Here is a 17,594-nt window from a genome sequence, read left to right as displayed (position 1 = left end):
GTAACTACTTAACAAACTTAGTTGTTATCATTAAAGAGGGAGAAAAATGGGTTTCAAATACTATTTATAATTAAGAGCATGGCGCCAATGAGACCTGAGATTACAGTTCACCATTATTGCATGGTCTATTTCAGCTCTGTTATTTCTCTTGCCTCGAAGACAGTTCTGTTCTCTCACAATTGCTGCAATGCACAGTTTCCCAAAACAACATGCAGTTCTGCCAACCTCAGAGGCCTGGAGCTTTGAAACATCCCCCTCCTGACCATGGAGAATTGGCTGTCTCCACTCGCGCCTCCTTGGCAGAAGGGGAATCCCTGATTTTCTGGACATGCTTTGTCACTCCCTGGGTGTGAGCCAGATCTTGCTCATGATTTCCATTCTCTAATGACTCGGGGATGAGCATGTGACTGAGTCATAGGGAGCCGGTGGGGTGTGGGTGGCTGTATGGTGTTTATACTGAAATCACAGGGGGTTGGGACTTCATAGAAAATAGCAACAATGAGTAGATGACCGGTTCAGATGTGAGTTCAGCAAACCACCAAGGCACGTGTATACCTATGTAACAAACCTGCATGTTCTGCACGTGTATCCCAGAACTTAAAGTATAATTTAAAAAAAGAAAAAAAAAAAGAAAATAGCAACAATGAATAAGGAGTCAGAGCAGCTCACCCAAGCTCTGTCATGTTTCACACTTAACCTGGGAAAATTCACCAACTTTTCCTTGTTGCTAAAAACTGCCAAGTTTTTCAATCAGTAAGCGCATCTTCTTTCTCTCTAAGAATGATGTCAAGAGCACTATTAGTAGCTTTTGTCTTGAAGCTTGAGCTGGCCTTCATGACAATCTTCCCACTTTGGCAAGAGAGTACATCCATTTTAGTTTTCAACTCTCCCTTACTCCCCAAAAGCAGGTAAAAAGGAAAAGCAGCAGTGAAAATAGTAGCTGTCATTCTGTGTCAATTACCCTCCTAGGCATAGAAATCTCTGACTGGAAAAGAATGGAAGAAAATTGCCAAGTGGACAGAAGGTTGAATCCCAGTATTTTCTCTCCAAAGCAATTCACCTTTCAGACCACACATATTCAAAGAAGCATATGGGCCGGGTATGGTGGCACATGCCTGTAATACCAGCACTTCGGGAGGCCGAAGTGGGGGTATCACATGGGGTCAGGGGTTTGAGACCAGCCTGGCCGACATGGTGAAACCCCATCTTTACTAAAAATACAAAAATTATCCAGGTGTGGTGGCATACACCTGTAATGTCAGCTATTCTGGAGGCTGAGGCAGGAGAATCACTTGAACCGAGGAGGCAGAGGTTACAGTGAGCCAAGGTTGTACCACTGCACTCCAACCTGGACAATAGAATGAGTGAGACCCTGTCTTAAAACAAACAAACAAACAAAAGCATATGTACAAGCACATATTTAGGGTCATGCTGTTTACAATAGTGAAAAATAGGAAGCTACAAAAATGACCATCTATTCGTGACTAATTCAACTCATTCATATACTTTCAAAAGTGGTATCCTCTATAACCATTAGCAAGAATATGCTGTATTTATTTGTATTATATACCCAAAGGATTATAAATCATTCTACTATAAAGACACATGCACACATATGTTTATTGAGCCACTGTTCACAATAGCAAAGACTTGGAATCAACCCAAATGCCTATTAATGATAGACTGGATAAAGAAAATGTGGCACATATACACTGTGGAATATTATGCAGCCATAACAAAGAATGGGTTCATGTCCTTTGCAGGGAAGCCATCGTTCTCAGCAAACTAATACAGGAACAAAAAAGCAAACACTGCATGTTCTCACTCATAAGTGGGAGTTAAACAATGAGAACACCTGGACACAGGGAAGGGAACGTCACACACGGGGGCCTGTCAGGGGATGGGGGGCTAGGGGAGGGAGAGCATTAGGACAAATACCTAATGCATGCGGGACTTAAAAACCTAGATGATGGGTTGATAGGTGCAGCAAACCACCATGGCACGTGTATACCTGTGTAACAAACTTGCATGTTCTGCACATGTATCCCAGAACTTAAAGTAAAATTAAAAAAAGATAAATAAAAAACAAACAAACAAAATCACACAAAGGAATGTATAAAATATCTATTAAGTGAGCCACGTCACAGTATAATAGGAATAGTGTGGTTCCATTTCTGTTTTGAATTATCCTCTGAGTGTGTATCTGCATATATTTATTTGAATAAAAAATTTAGATGTCTGGAACGTTACACACTAAACTATTAACAGTAATTGGGGGTGGCCTGGTTTTGGGAAGGATCAGAAGAAAAACAGCTTTTACTCTCTAAAAATCTCTAGAATTCTATACTGTTTGAAATTCTAACAACAAACATATTTGTGGATGACTTTTAATTACTTTTTATTAACCAGCTTAAAAACGGAGAGGTATAAGACATGGTACCCTGGGTTTCTTCTAGTTTCTCTGCAACAAACTAGTTATGAACAACTAGCTAGTTTTGGAGAGAGGCCCAAAGTATAGGAGAAGGGGAAAAAAATGAAGGGATGTGGGAGCAAGAAAAGAAGGAAGCCGGACAGTGGGAAGAGAAAATAACTACACGAGTATAGTCCAACAGGAACTATGGAAGAATTCTAAAACCCTAGACTCACCTGGAAGTTTGCTGAAAGACAAAGTTGGGGCCCTAGCCCTGGAGATCTTGAGTCAGTCGGTCTAGAGAGGACCAGGGCAACTGCATTTTAATGCTTCTCCCAGGTGTCTCTCATTAGAAACCATAAACAATGGGGTTAAGGCCCAGCTCCACAACCACTGCCTCTGCAACCTTGGACAGGCTGCTTGACCTCTCTGTCCGTTTGTTCCCTCATCTATAAAAAGAATTCCTTACACTCTCATTCTCAACTGTGAGTTTGTATCACAATAGCCTGGAGGGCTTGTTAAAATGCAGATTTCTGAATCTCTCTTTCTGCAAATTTCTGAGTCATTGGGTCTAGCAGTGAGTCCGATAAATTTGCATTTTGAACAAGTTCAAGCGCTGTGGATGCTGCTGGTCTGGAAATCACTTTTGAGAACCAGGACTTTACCATTGAACAAGCCACAGGTTGCTGTGAGTAAGGTGCAAACGAAATCATACATGAGTGAGTGTTTTGAAACTAAAAAGGCTCATGTCACGGTGGTTAAATGTATCATTAACATCCTGCCTCCTCTACTTATAACTTTACAATTTGAGGAAAAACATCATATAGTCTTCCTGAGCCTTGATTTCCACATCTCTAAAATGGGTATAACATTTGATAGATGTGAAATTTCCGGGAAATATGCATTAATTCTCACATGATTACCACGGGAATGCTGGGAAGATTAAATCCTTTTCAATGGAGAAAGTGTCTACCTGTGACAATTTTTGCTTTTATTACTGCCAGTGCTAAAGTACTGTAAATGAGGAAAAAAAAGATTTGGGCACCAGGGGAATTCAGCTATAATTTATCAAGCCTCGTCTGCATGCTCAGGGGTGGCCATTCAGTGAAAATTGAAGTAGCAGGAATCTCTTTGCCAAACCACAGCAAGAACTCAGGCACTAGGCTCTGGATCCTGGTACAGGTGTGCTGTAGAGTGGGTCATGTGACCTTGATACTAAGAACCGTTATTCCCTTGCTTAGAATTGGAAATCTGAGAACTTCCCCTTGGGACTCTTGAGAAATCAGCCAGTCAACATGATCAAGAGCTGGCTGGAAAGCCAGGCTCTTTTCCTCCAGACCTATTTGGGTCTTGAGGCCTTGAACACCCATGGGTCCCTTCTCCACTCTGAGCCCAGTTCACCCTCTGTGTCCCAGTTTTTCCATGCCCCAAACTCCCAGATCTTCATGCGGGTTCTGCGAAGAAGTGGCAAGAACACAAACCCTGACACCAGCATCTTGCCCATTGGTAGGCAAGCTCTGCTCCTCCCTGCTGCATTCTGATGGGGAGGGGACAGATGTAAGAGTTGTTGAAAGAATTGAGTTAACCCAGGGGAACCACCTGGCACATAGTAGATGCTTTCCCAATGAGATCTGTTGTTCTCAACACTCCACCATGCCTATCTAGTCACTGTCCCTTCCAGGGACACCCTAAAGTGGCTGAAGGACTGTCCTGCCAGGGACATGACTTGGCTCCTCCCTACTCATGAGTTTCCTGCCAGCCTTTCCCATGACGTCTTTCATTGCTTTTCAGTACATGATTCATCTAAGCAAACGCTTAGTGTTTTTTGTAAGCATGCTCACCCCAGTTCTCCATCATCAGGGCCACCCGGGAATGCTCTTTTAAGTAACAGATTCTTCTTCTTTCTTTTTCTTCTTCTTTTTTTTTTTTGCCAATTAATTCTTGGGCTCTAATTTTAAATAGCAGATTCTTCTTCTTCTTTGTTCTTCTTCTTCTTCTTTTTTTTTTTTTTGCCAATTAATTCTTGGGCTCTAATTTTAAATAGCAGATTCTTCTTCTTCTTCTTTTTTTTTTTTTTTTTGCCAGTTCTTGGGCTCTAACTCAGATTATCTGCATCAGGTTCTTTGCAGATGAGGCCGCTTCTGCATTGTTAAGAAGTTCCATGGATTCTCATGCACTGTAAAGTTGAAGAATCACTGTTCTCCACGATTTTGTGTCTGTACTGGAGAAGTTGGCTCAGAGACGTATGTATATTATTATCATATATTGTTAAAGCTATTTTGATAGATAACATCAATAACAATGACTGTATCCATTGAGTATTTACTAGGTGTGAGACCTTATAGCAAGGTGCAGGCAGCAAACTACAGCCCGCTTGCCAAATTCAGCTCACCTCCTGTTTTTGCAAATGAAATTTTGTTGGGTTCTGTACTGTCTATGGCTACTTGCACGTGCCACAGCAGCAGAGCTGAGTACTTGCAACAGGACCCCAGGGTCAGCACAACGGAGAATATGTATTCTCTTCCCTTTTAAGAAAAAAGAGTTTGCAGAACTCTGCCACAGAGATGAGCACAGACCCTGTGTGCTCAAAGATACTGTGTCCACTCTACCATGAAATCATGGTGAACCCTTTAAAGTGATGCCATAGAAAAATAATTTCTGCGACTGAAAAATGCTCATATTGGAGAGTGAAGTAAAAAACACAGAGAGGCTAGATTTCAATCTTGAGCAATTATTGCTCTGTGCCTCACTCTCCTTATTGGAAAAATGGCAGCAACAAAAATAGTTCCTCCTGGCATTTGTGGAGATTAAGTGAGAAGACTAAAGTAAAGGGCTTGGCCCCATGTCTGACACATCATAAATGCTCTAAAGAAACCCACAGTCATTCTTTAATCTGCATAGTGAGTAAGATTTTCATTCTCTCCAAGTTGCTTGTCCACTTATACTAAATGTTTGACAAAATTTTACAAACAGTTATGCGTGCCATACAAAAGAACAAAGTCATGCCCTTTGCAGCAACATGGATGGAGCTGGAAACCATTACTCTAAGTAAACCAGCACAAGAACTGAAAACCAAATGCCTCATGTTCTCACTTATAAATGGGAGCTAAACATTGAATGCACATAGACATAAAGATCAGAACAACAGTCACTGGAGACCACTAAACGGGGGAGGGAAGGAAAATGGCTGAAAACCCACCTATTGGGTACTATGCTCACTACCTGGGTGATGGGATCATTTGCATTCCAAACCCCAGCATCGTGCACTATATCCATGTCACAAATCTGCAGATATACCCCCTGAGTCTAAAATAAAAGCTGAAAAATTTTAAAAAGTTATGCATGTGCTTGCATAGCTGTATGATAGGCAAAAGCACCTGTTTGCTGTTTGCTTGTTTATTGTCAGGATGGGTCCTGCCTCCTGGAACTTTGCTCTATCCCCACTTACTGTTCTGCAGGACCTCATGATTCTCAAAGCAAATCACCCGTAAATTGCTCCCTGGCACAGTTTCCAGTTGCCACCTGCGATTTTATTTGCCTGTGGATTTTGTTGATAACAAATGTCTCTGTGCCTTTATACAAATTCCTCTTTTCTTCATCTGGTCTTGGTTTCTCTGTCTTTAAAAGGGGAACATCAGGAGGAGATGGTCTGTGAGCCCCTTTCCAGCTCTCACATTCCGCTGCCCTGGGATGGTGAAGCAGCTTACGCACTTGAAGTTCCCACCACGTCCAGCCTCCTCACTGTGCTCTGGGGAGCAGAGAGCCTGTGAAACAGAGCTTCCCTCCTTCTGGGCTGCTGGGCGTGGTGATCCTTTCAGCAACTCTGGGATCTGGATTAGGAGCTTGAGCAATGACCCTAAGCCCTGCACTCTATTTAATTTCCTTGATTTATAGCCAGGATTTCTCGCACCTCCAGGGGAGAGAGGTACTGCCATCTCAGTCTGATTCCCAGGCTGAGCCCACAATTCCTCGGCCTGTTTATCCACCTCTTGCTACAACAGAGTCCATCTCCAGGGGCCATTGTGCACCTCTTTTGAATGAGGTGGCATAGCCAAGCCCTGGCTCCTCTCCACCCACTAGGATTTCCTCTCGTGGAGGTGGCTTTGGGTTCTCATGATGCACGCATCCTAGCCCTGAAGACTGCCCAAGGGACAACATGTGAATTTTATCAGCAACCCCCAGTGGGGCTTCCTTGGACCCCTAAGATCCCATTTGTTTGTCTGACATTGGGGATGGAGACCAGCACAGCCCCAAAGGTAGAGCTTGGTGAGTCTTGGGGCGGCTGGAGGACGTGTGCAGGCCAGCAGTTGGGAGCAGAAGCCCTGGGGAGGGAGAGTTGGCTCCAGCTTCAGTTGGCTGTCCTTCTGGGTTAGAGGGGAAGTTGAGAAGGGAATCCAGGATCTGACAAGACCCAGGAGGGGAGGAGGTCAGGATGGGGAAATAAGGACATGAGAACTCTGTCCTCCTTTCTCATTGCTTTCTCCTTTAACTGGAGCCAGGTTTGCTTCCAAAGCAGCTGGTGTAACCAAGCTGAGGCCAGGGAACTGGAAACCTGGGCATATCCACAAGCAATATGGATGCAGAAGTTGTCGCTGTGTATACAGTAGGTGTCCCCACAGATGCAGGAAGCTTAACTCCCACTGGTCCTTTGCCCAGATGCCAACATTGACACCTTGGGAACCCTTATGCAAGTCTGCAAGCAGCTCAGTCTCCTTTCTTTTTCTCCCTTTTTCTTCTCTTTTAGTCATTATTCTTCTATTGTGGTCCTCTTTTCCTAGCTTTCCTCTCTCTTCCCAGCTTTTTCTCTCCCCTTTCCCTTGTTCTCCTGTCATTCTCACTATCTCCCCGTCTTCTCTCCCACTCCTCTTTTATATTTTCTTTCTTCTTTTTATTCGGTTTCCTCTTTGTCTATCACTTGTATCCCCTTCCCTTCTTCTGTTGCACTTCTTTACTTCCTAGAGCAGTCATCCTCAGTGTGGTCCCCGGACCAACAGATCAGCATCGCCTGGGAACTTGTTAGAAATGCAAATTCTCTGACCCCACTCCAGACCTGCTGCCTCAGCCACTCCCGGAGTGGAACCTGACAGTCTGTGTTTTCGTAAGCCTCCAGGGGAGACGATGCAAGCTGAAGTTTGAGAATCATGATATAAGAGGAAAATGGCAATTTTCCAAAAAATTGGAGTATCTTTGAGTGCTGATCCAAAAAGCCCTCATTTCTAAACATGTAAAGCCCTCCTGTCCCCATTAGCTAATTTGGACGTTGGACCACCAGCCTGGCTGAGATGCTTTCAGAAACAACACAAGCAATTGCACTCAAGTTCTCTGATTACTATCAGGCTGCTAAATCCCCTCGGCCAAACTATGTCTTTCCTGTTCCTGGACTCTGCCTTGCTTCCTCTCCTTCTCCAGTTGCTTTGAGGAGTAAGGCATCAGGGGACACTGGACCTTATATCCAGCAGCTCATAGTCAGGATCAACGTGTGGCAAAGTGTGTTCCTCAGATACTGATAGGGATATTAATAGAAAAGGGTACCGTAGTCAAATACAGGTGGGGAATGCTCGGTCAACAGATTTCTTGATTGCAGAATTTTTTAGAGTCCGAGTGCACAGTGGCTCTTGGTTGTTTCTTTTTTTTTTTTTTTTTTTTTTCCCCAAGGCAGAGTCTCACTGTGTCACCCAGGTTGCAGTGCAGTGGCACGATCATGGCTCACTGCAGTCTGAACCTCCTAGGCTCAAGAATCCTCCAGCCTCAGCCACCAGAGTAGCTGGAACCACAGACGTGCACCAGCATAGAGGCCCTTAAAAGCGGTTCGGTGCTAGTAGCATATCGTGAACTTAACCACAGAGCTCTGTTTTCCACTGGGCATTGCACAGGATAAGTACATATTTGGAAGATGCTAATTTAGGAGTTCATAACCTTTCTCCTCAGGAGTGTCACCTGTCTTAGGCAGTGTCTGGTATGGAGGAAAGGAACCAAGATGGTGCTCAGTAGAGTATTTTGACCCTGAAAGGGCCTGTGCATGAAGAGAAAGGGCATGTTCAGGAGCTCCTGGGCCTCCTGACATGCCCACCTGTTGGTGTCTAAGTGGGTGATGAACAGCCTTTTGTGCTCAGATGGTGAAGCCAGCTTCCCTCCATGATACTGACAATACTCTGATTTCAGGAGGAAGAATGAGAAAACTATCCTTAAGTTGCTCTTTCTTAAAGATGCCCAGAACATACCCCTGGAGATTCTCTTTCAGTAGATCTGGCATGAGGTCTGGGAATCTAGATTTTTTTAAAGTTCCCGGGGGCTTTGGATATAAAATGAGGGCTAAAAGCCACTGGTTTACATGAATCCATGCATGGTGTTTAAATAATGATATGTTCAGGGAAATAGAGAAACCAGAGCTATGTCCATAACCTTTGAAACAGACATAAGGGAAGACAGCCAGATCCTTTTTCTAACATCATACATGGGGCCCTCAACAGGGAAAATGGACTGTGGTTTTGCTTGGGGGTGGTAACATTGAGGTGGGAGTAGAGAGAGAGAGCTTCTTATTTTCCTATAAACCTGAAAGATACAAAACCATGGTTTAGATCAGTGACAAATAACCCTTTTTTTGTCCATCAGAAAGAATTTTTCAGGAAAAATAAAACAATTTTATAGCCTATTTTTTCCATTAAACTTGAAAATAGTTTTATTGAGTCCCACAAGGGGGAAATGTGTTTTTACCATTGAGTTGATCAACCTACTTTTAGCAGCAGAAATCTTTTCTCAAGAGAAGCCTTATATTTAAACTCCAACATATACCATATTAAAAAAGGTCACACTGCTTGAAGAGTAGATGAGAGATCTGAGGTCCAAATAAGTGGGTCATTTTCTCACTGAGTTTTGGAGGTAATATAGGCATTTTGGGGGAACAAGAATGGGAAACCCATATCCTACTTTGTGGATTCCTCCGCCCGCCAAAGTCAATGAGAAAATCAGCACTTCTCTCCCTCCACAAAAATGTTATTTTCCAAGAATATTAAATTAGTCACAACATGACAGCAGCTTCCCAATTTTTAACATGATACCAAATCTCAAATTACATTTATTTTAATGAATTGAGATTCTAGCAATTGCACTTAAAAATTCTCTTTAATTTTTAGAATTCACATCACTTTAACTTCTACAGAGACTTCTTAGTTGTTGCTGTTTTTAATCTGGGATTTGATAGAGTTCATGACTTTTTCATCTCATCTGAAAAGACTACAGCAACAATAACAAAATAAACTCAGTGTATACTATCCTTATTCTTGCAGGAAGAAGTGACTGGAACACAATCATCTGGCAAAATCAACTGAGAAAAATGGAAAAAAAGTACCACCTGGCTTCCTTGCTAGTAATATTTTTAGTGGCAATAATACCCAAATAATGTGGATCCCAATCAAGGTAATAAACAGATCCATCACCTTCCAAAGTTTTCTTTTGTCCCTTTGTGTGTGTGTGTGTGTGTTTGTGTGTGTGTGTGTGTTAAGAACACTTAACATGAGATCCACCCTTTTAACAAATTTTTAAGTACACATTATTGTATTAACTACAGGCACTATGTTATACAGAAGATCTTGAGAACTTATCCATATTGCATAACAGAAACTTTATACCCACTGAGGAAACAACTCCTCATGTCCCTCTTTCCCCAGCCTTGGCAACCACCATGCTGTTCTCTGCTTTTATGAGTTTGGCTATTTTAGATTTCTCATAGAAGTGGGATAATGCAGTATTTATCCTTCTGTGACTGGTTTGTATCACTTAGCATAACGTCCACCAGTTTGATTCATATTGTATGTAAATGGGAAGATTTCCTTGTTTTTTTTAAGCCTGGATAATATTTTGTTGAGGTTGCTTCCATGACTTGGCTACCTGTGTGTGCTACTTGAAGTGTAGATTATCTCTTCAAAATCCTCATTTCAATTCCTTTAGCTATAAACTCTGGAGTGGAATTGCTGGATCATATGGTAGCTCTATTTTTAATTATTGGAGGAACTTCTATTTTGTTTCCTAAAATGGCCATACCAATGTACATTCCCACCAATAGCGTACAAGTGTTCTTTTTCTTCTACATCCTTGCCAGCACATCTATTTTCCCTTTGAAAATAGCCATTCTAATAGGTATGACGTGATATTTCATTGTAGTTTTGATTTGTGTTTCCCTGATGGTTAGTGATGTCGAGCACCTTCTCATATATGAGAGGACTTCAAAAATTCATGAAGAAAAACTCTATCTTTTATATTAAAAGATAAAAAGAAAAAATGCAAACTTTATTTTTCTCAACATAAGAATCATCAACTTCAAGACACTTTTGCAAGCAGTAATACCAGCCATTTAGTCCATCACTAAAGAACCAAGGGTTTTGGGGATTTAACCATGTTAAGACAGTATTTTTTACGTTATTAACTGAAGAAAAATGGGTACCATTTAAATACTTTTTAAGAGTAGGAAGCCAAAATAAGTCAGAAGAAACCAAATATGGACTGGAAGGTGGATGCCTAATAATTTTCCATTCAAACTCTTGCAAAAGTGCACTTGTTTGACAAGAGGAATGAACAGGAGTGTTGTTGAAGTGGAGAAGGACTTTCTGGTGATGGTTTCCCAGGTGTTTCTCTGCTAAAGCTTTAACTAACATTCTCATAATAAGCAGATATTATAATTCTTAGGCCCTCCAGAAAGTTAACAAGCAAAATGCCTTGAGCATCCCAGAAAACTGTTGCCATGACCTTGCTCTTGACTGCTCTGCTTTTGCTTTTACTGGACCATTTCCACCTCTTGGTTGCTATTGCTCTGATTGTCCTTTGTCTTCAGGATTATAATAGTAAAGCCATGTTTCATCTCCTGTTACAATTATTCAAAGAAATGTTTCAGAACCTTAATTCTACTTGTCCAAAATTTTCATTGAAAGCTCTGCTCTTGTCTGCAGCAGGTCTGGATGCAGCTGATGGTGTTGGTGCCATTGAGTAGAAAGTTTGCTCAACTTTAATTTTTCAGTTGAAATTGCATAAACTGAGCCAACTGAGATGTCTGTGATGTTGGCTATTGTCTCTGCTGTTAGTCATTGATCCTTTTCAATTAGGTCACACACAAGATTAATTTTTTCCTTACAAATCACTGTGGATGGTCTGCTGCCGTGGGCTTCATCATCAACACTGTCTCGTCCTTTCTTATAGTGAGTTATCCATTTGCAAACAGCTGATGTCTTTGGGGCATCATCCCCATAAATTTTCATAAAACATCGATGATTTTGCCATTCTTCTACCCAAGCTTTACCATACATTTGATGTTTGTCTTTGCTTCAATTTTAGTCGAATTCATGTTACTTTGATAAGGACTATTCTCAAACTGATGTCTTATCCTTCCTAGTGCCTCCAACTAGATCCTGTTGAGACATGTTGTAACAAGTTAGTATAAGTTTATTTCCATGTAAAAAATTTTGAAATCCATGCCTAGTTTTTTTTTGTAATACACATCTTCTGTGAACATTTTGAATTCCTTATGTACTTGGCCATTTGTAAATCATTGGAGAAATGTTCATTCAAATACTTTTCCCATTTTAAAATTAGGCTATTTGTATTTTTGCCATTGAGTTGCAAGAGGTTCTTGTATATTTTGTGTATTAACCCCCTATCAGATAAACAGTTTGCAAATATTTTCTCCCATCCCATAGGTTATTTTTTCACTCTGTTGATTATTTCCCTTGTGCTGCAGAAGCTTTCAATTTGATGTAGTCCCACTAGTAACTTTTTGCTTTTGTTGCGTATGCTTTTGATATCATATCCAAGAAATCATTGCCTAGATTGAAACTTCTCAACCAAGAAAAGCCTAGCACCAGATGGCTTCACTGGTGAATTCTAGCAAACATTTAAAGAAGAATTGATGCCAATATATTTCAAGCTCTTTCAAAAAATTGAAGAGGAAGAAACCCTTCCAAACATATTTTATGAGGCCAGAATTACCCTGTTACTAATGCCAAAGATACTATAAGAAAAAAAAACTACAGGCTAATATCCTTGATGAACACAGATGCAAAAATTCATAACAAAATACTAGCAAATCAAATTCAACAGCACATTAAAATATCATACACCCTGAAGAGTGAGATTTATCCCTGGGATGCAAGGATGGTTCAACATATACAGAGCAATGAATATAATATCCCATATTAAGAGAATGAAGGTTAATAAGCATATAATCATCTTAGTAGATGCAGCAAAAGCATTTGAGAGAATTCAACACCATTTGATGACAAAAACTTTCAGCAAGTTAAGTGTAGAAGAAACTTACCTCAGAATGCTGAAGGCTGTATATGAAAAGCCCACAGCTAACATCATACTCAGTGGTGAAAAACTGAAAGTGTTTCCTTTAAGATCAGGAACAAGACAACGATGCTCACTCTAGCTACTTCTATTAAGGATGGTACTAGAAGCCAGAGCAATTAGGGAAAAAATGAGATATTTAAAAAGACATTCAGATCAGAAAAAAAGTAAAATTGTCTCTATTTGCAGATGGCATAATCTAAAGACTCCACCAAAAAAGTGTTAGAACTAATAAATGAATTTAGTAAAGTCACAGGACACAAAATCATCATTTAAAAATCAGTTGCACCAGGCATGGTGGCTCACCCAACATTTTTGGAGGCTGAGGTGGGAATGTAGCTTGAGTTCAGGTTTTGAGACCAGCCTGAGAAACATACCGAGACTCTATCACTACAAAAATAAATAATAAAAAAAAAAACAAATTAGTCAGGCATGGTGGCACACAACTGTAGTCTCAGCTACTCAGGAAGCTGAGGTGGGAGGATTGCTTGATCCTAGGAGGTCGAAGCTACAGTAAGCCATGATTGGTCCACTGCACTCTAGCCTGGATGACAAAGTGAGACCCTCTCTCTCTCTCTCTCAAAAAAAAGAAAAATCAGCTGCATTTCCATACACTAAAAATAAACTATTGGCAAAAAAATTAAGAAAGTGACCTTATTTACAATAGCATCAAAAAGATAAACATGCAAAAACAATTATGTTTCTACAAACTACCAATGAACACATGGACACAAAGATTAAAAAGTACAATACCATTTACAACAGCATAGCTACAAATCTGATAAAACATATACAGGACTAAATGATACACATATACTAAAAAATGCAATATGCCAATGAAAGAAATCAAAGAAGGTCTAAATAAAAGGAGAGACATACTGTATTAAAAAAATAAGATACTTAGAAACAAATTTAACTGTAAAGGCACATTGGTACAGTGAAAAGTACAAAACATTGATGAAAGCAATTAAAAATGACACAAATAAATGGAAAGAAGTTCATGTCATGGATTTGAAGACTTCATATTGTTAAAATATCTACACTACCCAAAGTAAATTTGTAGATTCAATGCTATCCCCAACAAAATCCCAGTGACTTTTTTTGTATAGAAATAGAAAATGTTCTCTTTTCTTTGTTTCTACCAGGGTTGAAGAGAGACCTTTTGGGAGGAGTTTAAAGGGGGAATGTCCTTGAGTATGTGGAAGAAAATTGAGGATGGTAAAGTGTTCACTGGAAGTGACATGGGGTGAGCCATGAAATGCATCCTCAATAACATCCTTTGATAGACTCAGATAAAGAATGGAATTCCTTTTCATTTCATTGATTGGCTGTTTGATATGGTTTTGCTGTGTCCCTGCCCAAATCCCATCTTGAATTGTAGTTCCCATAATCCTCATGTGTCGTGGGAGGGACCTGGAGGGAGGTAATTGAAACATGGGGACAGTTACCTCCATGCTGTTCTCCTGATAGTGAGTGAGTTCTCACGAGATCTGATGGTTTTATAAGGGGCTTCCCCCCGACCCCTATTTTGCTCATTCTTCTCCTTGCTGCTTCCATGTGAAGAAGGACGTGTTTTCTTCCCCTTCTGCCATGATTGTAAGTTTCCTGAGGCCTCCCCAGCCATGCTGGGGAGTCAATTAAACTGTGAGTCAATTAAACCTCTCTCCTTTATAAATTACCCAGTCTCAGGTATGTCTTTATTAGCAGCATGAGAACAGACTAATACACTGTTGAAGGACACTTTTTGAATTCTTCATCACTCAGAGGTGAAAAATCAAAGGGCAATTATGCTGCATTTATAAACAAGTGTTTTTGCTACATTTCTTTAAAGCTACTCATGATTTAACATTTTAAAAAATCAGAATGGCTATGCCACGACTAGTGAATAAGGAGATGTGAATAATACACATCTTCCATGAACGTTTTGAAGTCATTGAAGCCTTTAGTAATGGACTAGATGGCTGGTATTATTGTTTGCATAATCCGCATATTTGGAAGGTCTCAGTTCCTGGGCTACCTTACCCTTCCTCCTAGTCAGTCTGAATCCTGTGCACCCGAGGGGGCTTAGAACAGTGGTTCTCCAGTTGGGGTACCTGGACTAACAGCAGCAGCATAACCTGGGAGCTTCTCCGAAATTCACATCCTTGGTCCCCATCCTGAACCTGCTGCATCAGAAGCCATGGGGGTAGGGCCTGGCAACCTGTGTTATTCTAAGCCCCCCAGGACATTCTGGTAGTCACTCAAGTTTAAGCACCCCTGGCCTTTTCCAAGGTTTTGGTGGCTAAGCCTCTGTTACAAAGCTGCCCCTTTTTCCTGAATTCCCCTCTCTAACCCTGGCCTCACCCTTAATTGCATGGCAAAGGTGTGCATGGGGGTTAAGAGTTCAGACTCGGAAGTCAGGGTTCTGGGTTCTAGATTCAGCTGTACCCCAACCAGCTGGGTGACCATGGCCAAGACAGGTAATTTATTTGTATTTTGATTTCTTTATCTGTAAAGGGGGGATGATGATAATAATAATAGTGTTTGTCTACAATAGTGATTGCAATGATTAAATGAGTTATCACATTAGGGAAATCAAGCAGTGCCTGGCACATAGTAGGTGCTCAAGATATGTTACTGGTTGGGAACAGTGGCTCACACCTGTCATCTCAGCATTTTTGGAGGACAATGGGGACAGATCACTTGAGGTCAGGAGTTTGAGACCAACCTGGACATCATGGTGAAACCACGACTTTACTAAAAATACAAAGAAAAATTAGCTGAGCTTAGTGGCACGCACCGGTAGTCCCAGCTACTCAGGTGGCTGAGCCGGCAGAATCGTTTGAACCCGGGAGGGAAAGGTTGCAGTGAGCCAAGATCGTGCCACTGCACTCTAGCCTGGGTGACAGAGACTCCATCTCAAAAAAAAAAAAAAAAAAATGTTACTAATCACAGTTATCAGTCTCCCACCTAGCAAGTAAGTGCCTTAGGTAGAGAACACGTGCTCTGATGGATTTTTGTCTATGCAGTGCCAAGCTGCAGGCTAGATACCAAGTAGGCACCCCACTGCATCCCCCTTGGTCGTGGTTTGCCATCCCTGGCTAAAGTTTAGATCTTGTCCATTGTACTTGTTAAAAAGACAAGGCACTCATTTTTTCTTTTCTTTAATTGAACACTTTGTGAGTGCCGGGCGCTAGGCCAGGCCCTGTGCAAACATTACCTCACATAATCCTCATTGCCAGTCTAGGAAGAAAGGAATGTCCTTATGTAACAGAGTAGAGGATAGACTCAGAGATGCTCAGTGGTTTTCCTGGTGTCAACAGCTGGGTAAATGGCAGAGCCAGGATTATAAAGCAGGTGTGTCTGAACTCAACATAGAGGTTTCCTCTAGAGAAGAAGAAGTGAACTCTGTAAGATAGAGACTGCCTTTTCCTTTACTGGAAATACTCTTATAACCTTTTCTAATTATAATGTGACCTATATTTGTTTAAAACTTCAAACGACATAGAAATATGACATATATGGCAAGTGGACATATTCTAGTAACTCCGCCTACCAAGAATAAACACTTTGGTAATCCAGTAGGCATAAGTCTGATTTTTTAGGTACACATACAAACACAGACATTCACTGTCTTTCTTAATAAAAAACAAAATCATACTTCACATCTTTTTATACATTGCTATTTTTAACTTAATCTACTGGGAAATCTTTGCATGTCAATACATCCATTTGCTAATGTCACATGGATTGAAAACTAGATCTCCTGGCTCCTCCCAGCTCTGTCCCATTCCAGGACCATTTTCTTTATGCCAATTGCCAATATTTCTCAGCCAAAAGCTGAGATTCTTGGCAGAGTTTTTCACTTGACCCAGTGTACCTTCATGTGTAAATAGGCTGTTCTCTAATTATAATTCATGATGTTTGCATGTAATAGAAGTCCTGGCCGAGAAGTGTTAACTTCATTGGATATCAACCACAGAATTTTTTTCTTCCAAATCACCACCCCCTCCCAAAAATAGAAAAAAGGAAAAGAAATGGCCAGGGCTACAGACAGGCCTTTATTTCTAATACATTGCCTGAGCCCTTGTATTAGGTCATGTTTTCTCTGGCGAGAACTGCCCTTGTATTTTTTTTTTTCCTGTCCGTTTAGTCTATAAATGAAATGGAGTTACTGCCCCTATTAAAATGGAACATTGTGCCCTTAGTTTGCTCTTAACGGGTGGGAAAACCCCATTAAGTGTTTGTGAAATATGTCTTAAATACAGGAATTTTAATCTAGTGGTCTAATAAATCCCTCTCCTCTACTCAAATGAAAGTCTTAGGTTTTCCGGCATCTGTTCAGTTATTTGTTCACCAAAACTTCCTTACAAAAATCTGACCCTGAGAACTGTGAATTAAGGACGTTTCTTCCATCGGGGTTTTATTTTTTAAAAAAAGACATATTTCAAAGTAAGAAGGAACTTTGACAGGTGTATTTCATGGTAAGACACTATTTTTGAAACGTGCCTGGAATTCTTGCTCTTGGAGGGTAAAAGCCATGAAATCTCTATGACTGCCCCAGGATGTGACAACTCATAATATTCTAAGACCTAAGACTTCGTAAAATTGTAAGTCCATTCCTTTGCCTCAATGTTCGATGGCTTCTAAAAAGTACACTCTCCTTTGGGACCATATTTCACGGGCGTTGGAAAGTTTCTCCTTAGCACATCAAGCTGGATATAAGTAGATTAAATTCATCTCTTCTGCATATTTATGTCTACTTTTTTTTTTTAGGGAAAAGATGTTTATTAGGAAACTCTGAGTATATTTTCTGGTGTAAGTTCTATCTTTATATTGGAAGCAATAGGAGAAGATGTACACTTACATT

At 40.7% G+C, this 17,594-nt stretch overlaps 1 long non-coding RNA gene across 1 annotated transcript in view; it reads left to right on the top strand.

Moving 5' to 3' along the window:
- The window catches only part of LOC104001703 (uncharacterized), an 81,216-nt gene extending 67,157 nt beyond the window's left edge, over positions 1 to 14,059 (top strand). Inside the window, exons 8-10 of the long non-coding RNA XR_001708308.3 lie at positions 4,529 to 4,653; positions 9,697 to 9,826; positions 13,891 to 14,059. This is a non-coding gene — a long non-coding RNA (uncharacterized LOC104001703). The remainder of the gene's footprint in view (positions 1 to 4,528; positions 4,654 to 9,696; positions 9,827 to 13,890) is intronic.
- The last annotated feature ends 3,535 nt before the right edge of the window (positions 14,060 to 17,594 follow it).

The sequence above is a fragment of the Pan troglodytes genome, chromosome 10 (assembly GCF_028858775.2).
Source record: "Pan troglodytes isolate AG18354 chromosome 10, NHGRI_mPanTro3-v2.0_pri, whole genome shotgun sequence".
Lineage (NCBI taxonomy): Eukaryota > Metazoa > Chordata > Mammalia > Primates > Hominidae > Pan > Pan troglodytes.
Note: the sequence above shows the minus strand (reverse complement) of the source record. Positions and strands in the feature narration are given on the sequence as shown.